The sequence below is a fragment of the Cataglyphis hispanica genome, chromosome 13, assembly GCF_021464435.1.
Source record: "Cataglyphis hispanica isolate Lineage 1 chromosome 13, ULB_Chis1_1.0, whole genome shotgun sequence".
Taxonomy (NCBI): domain Eukaryota; kingdom Metazoa; phylum Arthropoda; class Insecta; order Hymenoptera; family Formicidae; genus Cataglyphis; species Cataglyphis hispanica.
Genome location: NC_065966.1, coordinates 2,439,721 through 2,454,050, shown reverse-complemented (window position 1 = coordinate 2,454,050; position 14,330 = coordinate 2,439,721). Strand labels below are relative to the sequence as shown.

Genomic DNA, 14,330 nt, shown 5'->3' with positions numbered 1-14,330 from the left:
AAAAGATAAAGGAATGTAAACAGATTTATTTTTTAAAACTTTCCACGAATAAGCACGCGATTCATTTATATCATTAAACTTTATATTTCTTAAACATGTGCTTGCTTGCTTCTCGAGTTCTCGAGCTTTACGCAACTGCTTCGCGAAATTATAACAAGCTGCGACGATTTCATCATCGTTTTCAACTTTTGCAATTATATCTTTATTGAGAACGATGCGTAAAGTGATTTCGCTAATGGAGAAAGATACGTTGCGTTCGCGCAAATAAGAAACATGAAGACCTTTAAGGTTCATGAAGGATTTATCGCTGGCAGAGTTCATGCAGAAAATGCATCGCGTAATCGTCGAGTTTGTCATATCGCGTTTAGAAATGTTCTCAGTCGCTCGTTCGTCATCGTCAAAGTGAATCTCGCCCCTTACGATTGCGATTCGCGTGACGCTTTAATTCTGTTCTTATAATCCCATTTCACTCGTGCCATCAATCCGATAAAATCCGGTTAGCTAATAATATCGTTAAGTTTGACACATGTAAAGCCCTTATTTCTGGAAAAGGGATTGAGTAAATTTTAAAAATAGATTACTAATTGTTCAGTATATTAAAAATAGATAACAATGAAAAAGTAGAAATACAATATTAATATTAATGGAGAGATGATTTTTTTTAAGCTAATTTATTAAAATCTCTTGTCAGAATCGAATTTGAAAGCTTACCGAACTTTTATACTCAAAAATAGAATGTCTGGAAATAGGCACTATTTTAGAATGCAATAAGAAATTAGAGTCTGCATTGTTTTAGATTGGCAGGCACATTTGTCATATTTTATTAGGTCGGACAGATACGCGATCATGTGTGGGTTTAATTGACAAGCGGAATTGGCGAACTCGTTCGCATCGTGCAGGACAACAAGGTTGGCGTGTCGGTTAATACGGTTTCCTCTTAAAAACAAGGCGAACCAATCGAACCAGTTTCCGTGGAACGAGCAACGTGCACGATATTATCTAATTTCTGAATTATTTATCACACCTCGCCCTTCCTCCATTGGAATCGTGTGTCGCTTTCGTATTTCGATATCGATTTACGGCGCGATTACGATTGTTTAATGGTACGAATGTTTAATTATTTTCTTTGTGTTTCGTTATCTCTTTGCCGACCATTTGTTCGCGATATTTGCTTTATTTTTTTTATCGGATAAACGCTGATTCCGTTCAAAGGTTGCGTAACCTAGATTTTGGCAATTTAAAATTATTTATGATTTTTCGAACGGATGATGAATATTTTTTAACAAAAAAAAAACAAGAGAAAAAGAAAACAATTTTTTTTGTCTAATTTAAATATGTCTCTGATAGTAACAAATTTTCAGGGGAATAAAATATTTCTCGGACTAAGATGTACGTCATACATAGTATATTCATGCATTTTTACGACGCAGCGGAGATATACATATATGAATGTATCGCGTTTGTCGTCGTAGAACCGCCGCGCTGGATATCTCGAGCATCCGCGTTCATTTCGTCATCACAGGAACCGGGTGTACGAGAGTAACCGAGCGATCGATAACACAGATAATCGAAAACGTCGAACGAGGACATGTCCGCCTCGAGCGTTTCTGGTTCCTCTCCAAAGTCGCGAATAATACCGCGGGTCGTGCTTGATAATCGCTCTTTGCCGAGTCTTCGCGCAGAGTGGATTTCGATAGTGCGATGAGACACGTCGACACTCCGCGTGACAAATGTCGAGATGAGCGTCTAATAGCGTCTCTCTGTTAGCCGTCCACATTCAAGATCCTTTTTCAGCGTATTGTCCTGTCTGCTTTTATTGAAACAGGTATCATGACAATTTAAATTACGAGTTTGTTATCAAGCTTGTTTTATTCAATAAACAGGAAATTTATCTTTCTGTAATAAAAATAGTCATTTAAAAATTTTTTTTTTTTTTTTTGTGAAATAATACAGATGTTCAATGAATAGCGTTACGCGATGACGAAAATGATGTAACTTACGATATAATTAATGTAGTTACGAGATGCAATTGTTATTTATCAAATCTATCCGATACGGGATAGAATGTACATTGAATCGCATTTTGCTCGTTATGAGAAAATACAATTGGGTATTTATATACACATTTGCGGTGTACGTTGCGAAATTAGCAATTAGTGCTAACGGTCTCGTTGCATCTCACGCGGCTTAATTCAAAATAAGACAAAACGATGCGCGAAGCGCTAACAGTGAATTCTGGGATGTAGCCAGAGAGCTGCGAAGCTAATACCATTAACTCAACAATTGCTAAAGTGGCAATTAGACTTCGAAGACGAAGCCGTGTGTGCGACACTTTGGAACTGAGATTCGATTGTGTATCTACGGAATGGCGAGAGATGGAAACTTGTACAATAACGATATATTTTATGTTCTTAGGAATTGTATAATTTTTTATATTTTTATGTTTCTTATGCCTTTTATTTTTAAGTAATAAATTTATTTTAAGATAATATTTTTATAAATATTGAATTTTATTATATATTATACAACATAAACATATCGTTTCAACATGTTTTTTTCAACTGTTATTAAAAAAAAAAAAATTATTTGTACAGGTTGAAAATTATAAGAAAGCAATATACCTGTTCAAAACATTATAAATATGAGTTTATTCGTCGACAAATTACATCTCTGAGTCGAGAATCAAAATAGGATTTGGCGACACCGATAAATCTTTCGTGTCTTAAGTTTATCGCTTCGACTTAATTGCCACGATTATTTTTATATAAATACATCCCTCGCGTAGCTGCGTCGTGTTGCCGAAAACGTACTCGCCGTGATAAAGAGATTGCGAGGTGGCTTGAAAAATATAATCATTAGGGGATGTTTGAGGGTTACACGCCGTTAGCGGCCGTGGTACCAGCTTTTCAAGTCCCTTAGCCGACGGTGGCGGTCGCCTTCGACTTTCTCGAAGCCCTTCAGCATTCGGGGAGGGTAGAGATCGTACTATAGAACGGCGACCGGGGGTTTGGTGGTGGAAGAAAAGCGGTTGCCCTCGAGAATTTCACCCTCCCCCTCCCTACCTTCTCCAAGGGTTATGTAGGTGTTAATCGCGATGTGTGTGCGAGACGCTGAACGTAGAAGAGAACACCGGGATCGGGTAAGCCGCGAAATATCGACCGTAGATGTTGTTGATGCAAACGGTAACCATGGGTGACTCGACTAGATTGACCAATTGCAGTCTTCACGGTGGCCATACACGACCAATCGGCTCGCGGTACGCTGCCGGTTTTTTGATTGGGCGATACCAGGGATAAGAGACCAGTTCGAGGCCATCGGGACTCACAAATGAACGTGGACACTTGAAGCGGAGAACATCGGCCTGCTGCTGCGACCGTGCAAAAGTGCCGTCGTCGTTCTTCGTCGTCGAACTTGGTCGCCGTCGCCGTCGATCACCTCGCTCGTCTTCTTAACGCGTAACCGCGACCTACGAATAGCGATTCGGATTTTGTGTCTATCTCTCGATTATCGGTATCGCCAAGCCTCTTCTACGTAAGGTTCTTTTACAATCAGCTTTAAGGTCTGGAGCTCGGTCTCCAATATGACCACCGCACACTACTTGTGGATGCACTTGATGTTTCGCTTTGTTGTGTAACCTGCCACTTGCTTTGTCACGGTCCTCGATCTATGAATCCGAGTCAACGGAAATTCCAGCGAATTTTTCCCTTTGACGAATTTTCCTTGCACCGCAGTATCACAGTCGAATGCAGTTATGCAATTAGCTTTAAAATAGTATAATGATAATGTTAGATTTTCGAATTTTCATTTTACAGCATTTTTTTAAGCAAACTAGATATGAACACTTAAATTTTTTTAATAATCTCTTTTTTACATATTGCACCTCATTTGCTGTCGATGAATTTTTATTGAGACGTTATAATCAACGCACATATGTCTTTCTTGCTTCTTAATTTACTCGATTAGAAAACTTTAATCACGATAGTTTTTGTAGCTGTCTTAAAATAAAATTAGAGTAGGAAGAGGATATTGTGTGAAAATATACATTTTTAATATATTTCAGAAGTAGAAAGATGATTTGACTTTTAGTTTGTCGATATCGGGATTTTTTAAGGCACTCTCGATATAATTCAGCGCAGTTGACCGTACGTCTTAGATAATTCAACAGATAACACGAGCTAAGAGAGAGTAGATTACAGTGTACTTTGCGCTATAACATGCGTTTTGTCGCTCGAGCACGTATTTTGCATCGGATTCGCCCGCTTTCAGCCACCACTACTACTACTACTACCATTACTTTCACCACTACCATCGCACCAGCAGCAGTCACCACTGTCACTGTCGTCCCTTTCCGCTTGATCTATGTGTTTGTCGGAGCGAAATTAAGTTATTTCATTATCGCACGCTATTGTACCTATTCCCGTCTGCATAGACACGCTGTTGTTTCGGCGCCGAACTGGCTTCATCCGTCTCGAGAGAGAGAGAGAGAGAGAGAGAGAAAACTCGCACGACAGACACATTAAGAGGATTCTTTAAGTTTTTTACCTCTCTCGTGATAAAGTGACGCGTTAATCCTGTACTCGATAATGTATATATCTTGTACCGTAAACTCTCGTGATATTTCGTATTCTTTTCGTATAAATGAGGTGTATTTTTCTCTTAAATATTATATTTCGTATCTAATAAAAAAACTGTAAAGAGACATAAATATTCTATACATCATATATAGAATATTTATGTCTCTTTACAGTTTTTTGATTAGATACGAAATATAATATTTATATATATGCTATACATCATATATATTTACATCGTACGAATCAATAACATTTCGCTCATCATCACATAAACACGTTCCACCTTTTGTTTACACTCGTGTTTGTATTCTTTGAGCGTGTCGCAATCTTCGTATAGAAACATTCCACAACGCGTCTCTTGTGATAAAGACGCCGAGTTTGGCGGACAGCTAGCTCAGTCTTCTTGTCGAGTTTTCGCGTCGTGGATCGTGTGGCGAACCTGCAGCATAACTCTGTCGCGTTTTGTGTTTCAGACTGACGGAGTGCTGGCATTGATCGCGGAGTAATTTACTTCTGTGTCAAGGTGAGTCGATAAATACGTTTACTTTGTGAATTAGTTGCTTCGTAAACTTGAGAGAATGAGGTAAAAGTGTCACGCGATATCGAGTCTGGCATCGGAGAGCATTTCGCATTAATTAATTTATTACGCTCAGATGTATCGTCCGTCACATCTTTAAATCACTTTTAAATGGATCGTGCAAACTTTGCGCGCGAGTTAATGCTATTTTCATAAAATTTCAAGGATAGCAAAGTTGCACAAGTATCGTTCATTATCATATTACGGGTATATCTTTTTTTTAATTGTTAATTACGAGCTACTCACATTCTTTATACTCGTGTATCAAGATTGACGATAAGATCGTCAATCGCCGTGTGGCTATTGTTCCTTCTCGCGTATATTCCGGGAAAGGCACGAGTCGCGGTTAGCATATGCCATTCATGCGCCGTATAATTTTCTCCGATTTCTCCAGCTTTTCCGCCGCCTTCGTGCGAAATTCGCGTGATTCCCTACTTGATCGCGTAAGAATAATGTTATCCGCCGCCCCTCGCATTCGCTTGGCATTCGAATGAATGCCGGTGACGAATATGAGAAAAGCCACAAGAGCTCTAACTGTTCCCTCCCCGTGTCCGTTTTCATTCAATTAGACTCGCTATTTATATCCGTGCGAGCCTCTCTCTCAGATTAAGACGATAATCAAGTCGTCGGAAACGTACGACGATTCTCTAATCGCGGCGAAAGGCGCGCGCGACGCTTTTAATTATGTCAGCCGGCGGCTAATGAAACTAGAATGAAATGTGTCGTTAAAATTGTATATTTCCGCGCTAATAATCGTGCACGAATATATAACTCCATTAAAGATTATTATCCATCGGTAACGTGGATACCATCCGGTATTGTAATAATAATGATACGCGATAAAACAACTTTCGTCGATGTGTAAAAAACAATTCTAATATTTAAATTAACGGCGGAAATTATTTTATACCTTATAATTATGCAAAATAAATAAATATTATATATGCGCGAAATTTCAAGGAGCAACTTTCACGACACATTTTTAATTTTTTTACTTTTCTACGCCGAAAAATTAATTAATGCAAACCGTTACATCATAATGCGGAGTTAACGTAAACCGTTGCAACATCCGAATATTCACTTTTGGCACGAGAGTGAAGTAAAGTTTTCCGTTTCTTTTTGTCTGAATAAAAAAAAGGAAAGAAAAGACAAAGAGAAAGAGCATCGCAAAGCGTGATGCGTCTGAATTCTCGTTTCAACCGTGAAATCACAGTCTAGCGTATTCAACTCGCTCTCGTTCCGTGTCCTTTCCCTTTCTTTTCCTTTACTTCTTTATTTTATATTTTGCCGTTTACTTTCCATCGACACGGAATGAACGGAAACGTCTTCTTCGAATTTCTACAAGAATGAGTCGATCGTTATTTAATCACGAGCTATCATTGTTGCGATAACTAACAATTACGCGCGTTGCCACTGATATTATTAATTATTAATGTGCTTGTCGGAATTCTTTATCGATCGCATTTTTAATTTTTGCATAATTGCGATGTCGTTTTTTTTTCCCCCGTAAATATGAAATTGCATGTAGAAATCAATCTTTCCTTAGAAAACGTTTAATCGGAGCTATATTTTTTTGAATAATTTTTTAAAACATTGTACGTTCATCGGCTTTCTATAATCCCGCTTATTTTGCGTTGCATCGCATTATCGTCACTCTGAAAAGTGTAATCCTTTCGCGTTCGTTACGGTTCGTTAATCCATATCTCGGCAGAAACGAATGGACGTAATTTAAAAGCGAAAAAAGGGGATGGAGCATAGCAGATTGTTACGTATGTTTACCGAATATTAATCAGTCCGCATGTCATTGAACTCACCTTTCTTTAATCGTATAATACTAGCGACACGAGCGAAATATTCTGCAGAGAACGGCTCGATACTTGAAATATATGATAATATTTTTTTTCGTATTTTTCCGTTGTATAATTGTTATTAGAGAGCAATCGATTTAACATCGTAGCAATTGTAACAATTTGTTATCGATATTTCGTATCAATATTTGATCTTTGACTGCTCGGGAATTTCTTAAAGTTACTGAAAATTATTGCGAGCAAATAAAAATTGAAAACGCGGAAATATATGGAAATCGGAGAAAGTCGTACAGACACACAAAACACACGATTATACGAATGGGTATGCGATATGGAAGTGCAGTCACGGAGAAACGTGTCATCGGAAAAGTGGAAGACGTTGGAAATAAGAAAGAGAGAGAGAGAGAGAGAGAGAGGAAATAGTAGGAAAGGAGGGAGTTTATGTAATACGATGTAATTTAAGCGGTACGCGATAAAGTAAGACCGAACTATTAGCATATTGAGGAGCGACATATCGAAGTGAAAAAACCGGAATATATATCCTTTCGATAAGAAGGAAAGGCTTGAATGTGTATGTGGGCGCAAAAAGAGAGAAACCGGATATTTGCGCGCGAGAATCAGAGATACGAGACGCGAATTCGATTTTGTTTTGCCTTCGCGGTTATCATAAAGCTGTTTCTATCATCGGTCATAATTTTTAGAACGAGAATTTTTCTATAAAGAATTTATCTGTTTATTCTGGAGTATCTTCCTTAGTCGTTTAAAATCGCTTTCTTATCGATAAACAGATGCGCCCGGGTTCTCGTGTCTCGGATTATTATGACCCCCTGGAAACATATTCTGGAATCGTATCGCGGATTTCTGCTGAATCACCCTGTATATACGACGGACAAAATTGCCGGGTGGGTGCAGAAGACGTAAAAGAAAGTAAGGGAAGAAAAGATGAGAGAGAGAGAGAGCGAACGAAGGGACGAGGGCGCCTCATTGGCGCATGCGTGCCGACGCAACAATATGGTGAATTCCGCGAAGCGGCCCAGTATCCGCCCGACCGTCAGCTGATCGATATACTTCCGCACGCACGCCACGTCATACGCGCCGTATCCGAGTGCGACACGCATGTCATGCATCGGTCTGACCGTTACGCGTGCGACTTTACGCCGCGGTGTCGCGCATTCGCCGCCGATCTGTGCTCGGGATTTCGTGTTTGTGTTACGTCGTACGTGTCGTTCTCGTCTTCGTCAGCCTCGTCGTCTTTCTCGTTGTCGTCGTGCGGCGGACGAACGGGACGTGTTCGGTCAACGACGGACTCTTCTCGACGAAGATAGAGTCCAAAGGGAGAAAGAACTTTGCCGATCGCAGGTATGTCGAAACGTGTCGCCCGATCGAGTTTATCAAATCGAATGAAAAATTAAAAGGTTACTTCTACAGCTGCGACAGTACATCGTGATTCCGTGGCATCATCACGGAAATGTTCTAACTAGATTGTTCGATGCGCTGAGTTTTGAAATGTTTGAGAAAGCTTTATTTTCATTCAAATATGAATAAAATTCTTCTAGAAACATTTTGTATTACGTGAATAATTTGAAATTAATTCGGAATCTGTACAGGTATCATGATTTTAAATTTTCTAAATATATGTAGAGCTTTTTCTCATTCTATTGTCATGATACTTAATTGTATTTTACAAATAGTATGATTTTTCTAACTTTTCTTGCTAAATAGTGGAATAATTTTTAATTTTCCATCGAGTTAACTAATGGAAAATTTAGAATTCTATTTTACTAATAATTTATTTTACAATTCTATATTTTTTATCAGTTTATCATAAATTTAGTTATAATTACAATTTATATAATTATTTATAAATCAGTGCATCAATTTCTTCTAATGAATCTTTATCTGTCTAATAACTGTATGGCATTCTTTATAGCATCTCCTGGTAGCTTTTGCCGGATGCTTCGTATTCTTTGTCGGTGCATTCGTGGCAACAGCGTATAATCTCGACGGTGTCGAGTGTCGCGGTTAGTCAGCGTTCGCCGCTCACGTAAGCGACGTAATCGCGCTTTCGGCATAAACAAGAGCCTCCGCTTATGGGCGCGCGTCTCTTCTGGAAACACGATACTCGTGCATCTTTTTATCGCGACGATCTGGCCTAAAAACCTTAAAAGTCTTATCACGCGCCGCATGACCTCTGCCATCGGCAGGGGGTCTTCGCCTCCGCAACTGTGAAATTTTCATCGCGCGGCGATCTCGGAGCCGTTCATTGACTCTCTCTTTCTCTCTTACCGCTCTCGCATTCTCTCTCTCTCTCTCTCTCTCTCTCGCGTCGCGATGCATCCGCATTACTCGCTCGCGCACGCACACATCGTTCGCATCGTACATACACGCCGCTCCTCTCGTTTCTCTCCCTTCCCTCCCCGGATCTTTCCCCACGATCTCCCTCTGCGAGCGATTCGCCCCACCAGTATTCGAGCCTCCTCGCGACGAGGAAGAGGTGGACGTGCCTCGTCGGAGAGGAACGAGCTTCGGCCACTTGGCGAAGTGAAGTTTATTCCGTGTTTTCTCGGCCTAGTGTCGGTTCTGGCGCAATCGCGTCTGCACGCGCGCAATTATCACCCGCAATTCGCTCGCGCAGCATTCTTCTCTAAAGAGAAGCATTGGAGTGCGGCGCGAAGTCCCGGCTGTTGATGTTCTCGCGTCTCACGTCAGGACGCCCTCACCAGGTTCGTTCGCGTCGATCGGCTCTTGCAGGGAGATCCGGACGTGCGATAAACGGAAACCGGAATGTCGCGCACAGGATGATGCGCGCTACCGTTTATTGTACAAAAGATTACGTACGTCCCTTGTGGGAAGGTTGAACGAACTTTTGAGTGCAGCTGCCGTTGCGTTTGGCACGTTTCATTGTCCCTGACCTATCCCTGGCGGAATGGGATGGGGTAGGTGAGGGGGGGGGGAGGGGAGAAAAGGAGGGAGCGTCTGGAATTTTCAACCTTGAATGCTCGCGCGATCGTGATTCGCGAGCGTGCACGACTCGAGCGATCGGCACTGTGAAGTTTACTCTCTCTCGCTATACATATCTGGTGACAGTGATCTAGCAAAAGTGCTTCAAGGTTCCGCTTGGGTCAGTCCTTGAGATCCGCGCGAGGGCAGCGATCGAGCGTTTTAACGCTCGAATTCGATCGGTCGTCCCAAACGAGCGGACTTAAACGAATGTCTGCGTCTCGGTCAGCGATAATTTTGTCCCTATGATAATTTTATCACCTTTGATACTCGTCCGCTTATTGTGTAATCTCGCGCGTTTCATGCGAAACACGCTGCTTAATAAATGCGCGAAACAAGCTGCTTAATAAATGCGCGACTTGAGCAACCGGGGATTTGAGTAAGGACATCTTTATCGATGCGAGGGATCCGAGGAGCCCCCGCAGTGGATGACCTCGCGTAGATTCGCAAGATAATCGCGTCAATTAATCGCGATTTATTTCTCCCGATGGTTTCGCAATTTCTTTTAGGAACGTCGGCTTTACGGTCCCGCTCGCGTACGGTCGGCGATGAGTAGTTTGCCGAGCGTTTATAATTAATTCCAGCACACACGTGACTGCGCGATATTCTGTCTCGTAAGTCTCGACGCAGTTTTATGACGATACGCTTGAAGACGTGAGATATATAAATGCGCGTTCTTCTGCGTCGATTGTACAAAAATAAGCGAACCAATTCGGAGATCGGCGAGACACGCTTTTATTTCGCCCAGTCGATTTTTTTATTATTAATCTCATAAGTTTAAATGTCCCGATTGATCGTGAGAAACTTACTTATTTGTATGCATATTATAGTATGTATATTTTAATGACGTTCGCATTTATAGTTAATTCATAAAATTTCATGTCGCGTATTAATTCGTTATCCAGATAGACATATTTCGCTCATCATTAACTTTTCACGCGAATGTCGTCGTAATTAATATTGAATTTTGCCCAAAGGTATACCCGAAGATTTTAAACGTGACATGCGAATATTTGGACGCGGATACTTTCCTTCGCGCATAATAATGCTAAGATTAGGAAGATATTAATTCTCGAAACGCTAATTATAATATTACGCACACGCATTAGACGAAAGTGCTAACTCGCAACTATATTGATTGTGCAGGTCTTAGTATTGGTTCATCGCGGAGGTTGCAAAGGCGAACATCATTATCGGTGAGTAACAGTTGTTTGTTTTAATGATAAATATTTATTTTGCAAATTTTTACAAATTTCGAGTTACGATATATTTCCGCGCGCGGCTCGTAAAAAGAAAGAACTCTCAGAAACATTCTTATCACGGCTACGTCGCCGCGGGGATAAACACACGCGTTAAATGGGATTACGATTAGCAAAAAGCAGGTCGCAACGTTTTCGCGCGGTGAAGGCGAAAGCAAAGCCGGTGCAAAGTAAAACGGTCCGCGCGCGCGCGTACGATGGAGAAGCGTTAGGAAAGAGGGACGCGAAGTGGTCAGACTGGTGTAACAGGACGTTACCCCCTGGTTGCGTGTGGCAGGAGCAGGACGATATTGTTGTTGCGCCCTTCCTTCATCCTTTGCGCATGGTTTTCTCGGCCCTGCGCCGCAGCGGCAACGGTTCTCAAATCTTATCGGACATCGCGATTTCGGTCTAAAAATTCTCGACAATCGAATCAAGTCAGATAAATCGAATTGCATTTAACATTTAATTTTTTTTTTTTTGAAAAAAAATACATATCGCGTTTTATATTTTTTTTTTCAATAAATAATTCTTAAATATTTTTAGTTGTTTATTTATTTATATATATATTTTTTTTTTTTGTGAATTTATATACATATTTCCTTTTTTCCTTTTTCTAATAAAAACCACAGAAAAAATTGAAAATCTTGATCGCGTGTACATTTTACTTTGACTTCGATCGCGATTCCACCTGTGCAGCAACGCGATTACTTACCTTACGCATCTCGCTCATCTTTCATTCTTGTCTCGCGTTCCCATTACACGCCGCTGCGAGCCGATGTCCTGGAATGCCAGGCAACGAAAACGAATGGCTCGCAGAGATTAAAAATCACGCATCGTCATATATTCTATCTCGCGGCGATCATTATTTCGTCGTATCTCTTTGCGTGATACTATACTACGTATATGAGACAAGAATCCCTTTTGCAGCTATCGGCATGTCCTTTATACACCATCGTCATAAACCATTATGTCGACCGCAAAGGGTTAACGCTTTGAAACGAGATAGTTGACACGGCGCTGAATGAATCAGTTCTTATTATGGAATAATATCGCTCGGTGGTTTCGCGGTATTTACGCAACTCGATAGTATGATGCGATATACGTTATATTTACAGAAATGCATTTTGCACTGATTAGCATGCATATTTCTTCGTATTTAAAAATACGAAGATTTTCCGTATTTAATTCTGCTCATATTTCAAGTACGATAAATTCAATACGCCGTCTAGATTGCTACTATTTTGAGAAACGCGAACGCTTTTCGTGCCCTTTCCTAATGGCTGATAATTTTACAAACTTTCCGCTTCTCTTTCTTCTATTGTTACGACTGCGGCCTACAAATGACGTCGGGTTAAAGATCGTGTTTCCCACTAATTACTATTCTTGTTCAACTGCCACTAGCTTGATGCCAGTTTCGGCACGTTTTCACAGACGCGGCGCGCTAACGATTTTCTTTTACGACGCTCGGCTTACGACACCGTGGCGAGAAATGCATTATAGGTCGGTTGTTAACCCCCTAATCGCCGCTCCACTTTTCATTTTATCTGTTGGATCTTTTGGCCAACGAATTTTATTTGTTTCATACGACGTCTCTCGTCGCGACATTTCGAAATTTATTATCCATAAAATTGTTGATACTCTTGAATAAATAATTGTTTCGACAAATAGATACCAAGCAAACTGTGTTACACTGCAATTATCTTTATGGAAAATTAAGGACTAATCAATCATCGAGACATGGGCGACAAGTTTTGCTCGCAAATTGTACGAAATGTTCTGCATGATAAAATAATGTGCTTCTCAAATTTAATTTAATTGCGGAAATTCTTGCAAACAACACGCGCCCCCTCGGTGTAATTAACGCCAGACTCTTTAACGTCAAATCCGCGTTCTCGTCTGGAAACGTAGACATAATAGATATTATGTAACATTAATCAAGTCGCAGTCTAACAAAATGCTTGCGACGGAGCGTAAAACGTGTTATTCCGGAACACTGAACAACCGTACGCGAGGAAATTTTTTTCTAATAACAGCTTTGGCCATTGAGATAAACAAAGACTTTCGCGGAAAAGTGCCGAGTCATCGTTTGTTCTATTGTCCACATAACTTCAAGCCCACATCGTATTCCAGGAAAATTTTCACAGCAATTTTGTAAATAGCTATTGCAAGAGAGAGAGAGAGAGAAGAGAGAGTGAATAAATGAATGAATTTTGCCAACACGGGATGGAATTCGCACTCGCGCTAAATAAATTTGCTAGCTCGCTCGAGCTTCCGGCTTGTTCGTTTCATAAAGTCTAATTTTAAGCTTGGCCGACTGGACGAACGGACGGACGGACGGATGGATGGATGAATGGATGGATGGGTAGATGGATGGGTGGGTGGGTGGGTGGATAGATGGACGAACGGACGAGAATGCACTGTGAAAGCTCGTTAGATATTCGCCTTATGGGAATAATTGAACCATCAGCCGCAGAAACGCGTGCGCAGCGATCGATTCCTGTTTCGTCTTTCGGAGGGTAGACACGTTCGTTAGCGACAAAGAAAATTCTACTAATTATTGTAATAAAGTCTAAATTATCATTTTTTTTATGCCACTTTATGAACTAATATTATCGCAAACAATTTAGATTGAAAAAAAAAAAATAATTTTTATATTGTAAAGTTAGACGATATATTTTCGTTTACATGCACTTTTATTGATGATACTTTTATTTATTTATTTATTTTTTTTTACATATTGTACTGTGCGCGTGTGTGTATTCCATTGGTAAGAGAGTTGATCGTGCATCGAATTTATTTAATAGTTCTCTTCATCGACATTATCTTCACTCTTTAAAACGTGATTATATTACACGGTCAATTTGTGCCATCTTGCTGATATTGGCTGGCACAAAGCTTAACTCAATTTATACCAAATACAAGGGGAGACAATCCGATTAAAGTGACTGTATTTAAATGCCATAAATGGATGATCGTCAATGAAACGTCTTCGCTCGGTATACGAATTAGTATTAGCTTTGATAGGATACGCCTGTTCACAGATAATATTTGTATTACATCGCCTGCCATTTAATCGTCGATCTAATCTCGCTGATGTTTAAGTAACGACGTCGAAACTCCGGCGATGTAC

At 40.3% G+C, this 14,330-nt stretch overlaps 1 protein-coding gene across 11 annotated transcripts in view; it reads left to right on the top strand.

Moving 5' to 3' along the window:
* The window catches only part of LOC126853951 (heterogeneous nuclear ribonucleoprotein K), an 83,632-nt gene that overhangs the window by 18,915 nt on the left and 50,387 nt on the right, over positions 1-14,330 (top strand). For 3 of the 11 annotated variants that reach the window (XM_050600204.1, XM_050600213.1, XM_050600202.1), the window contains exons 2-3: positions 5,048-5,097; positions 11,106-11,155. The gene's annotated coding sequence lies outside the window, so the exon portion shown is untranslated. Of the gene's footprint in view, positions 1-3,327; positions 3,532-5,047; positions 5,098-8,080; positions 8,319-9,451; positions 9,683-10,007; positions 10,081-11,105; positions 11,156-14,330 lie in introns of those variants that run through there. The other 8 variants (XM_050600211.1, XM_050600210.1, XM_050600203.1 and 5 more) reach the window with 7 other exon arrangements.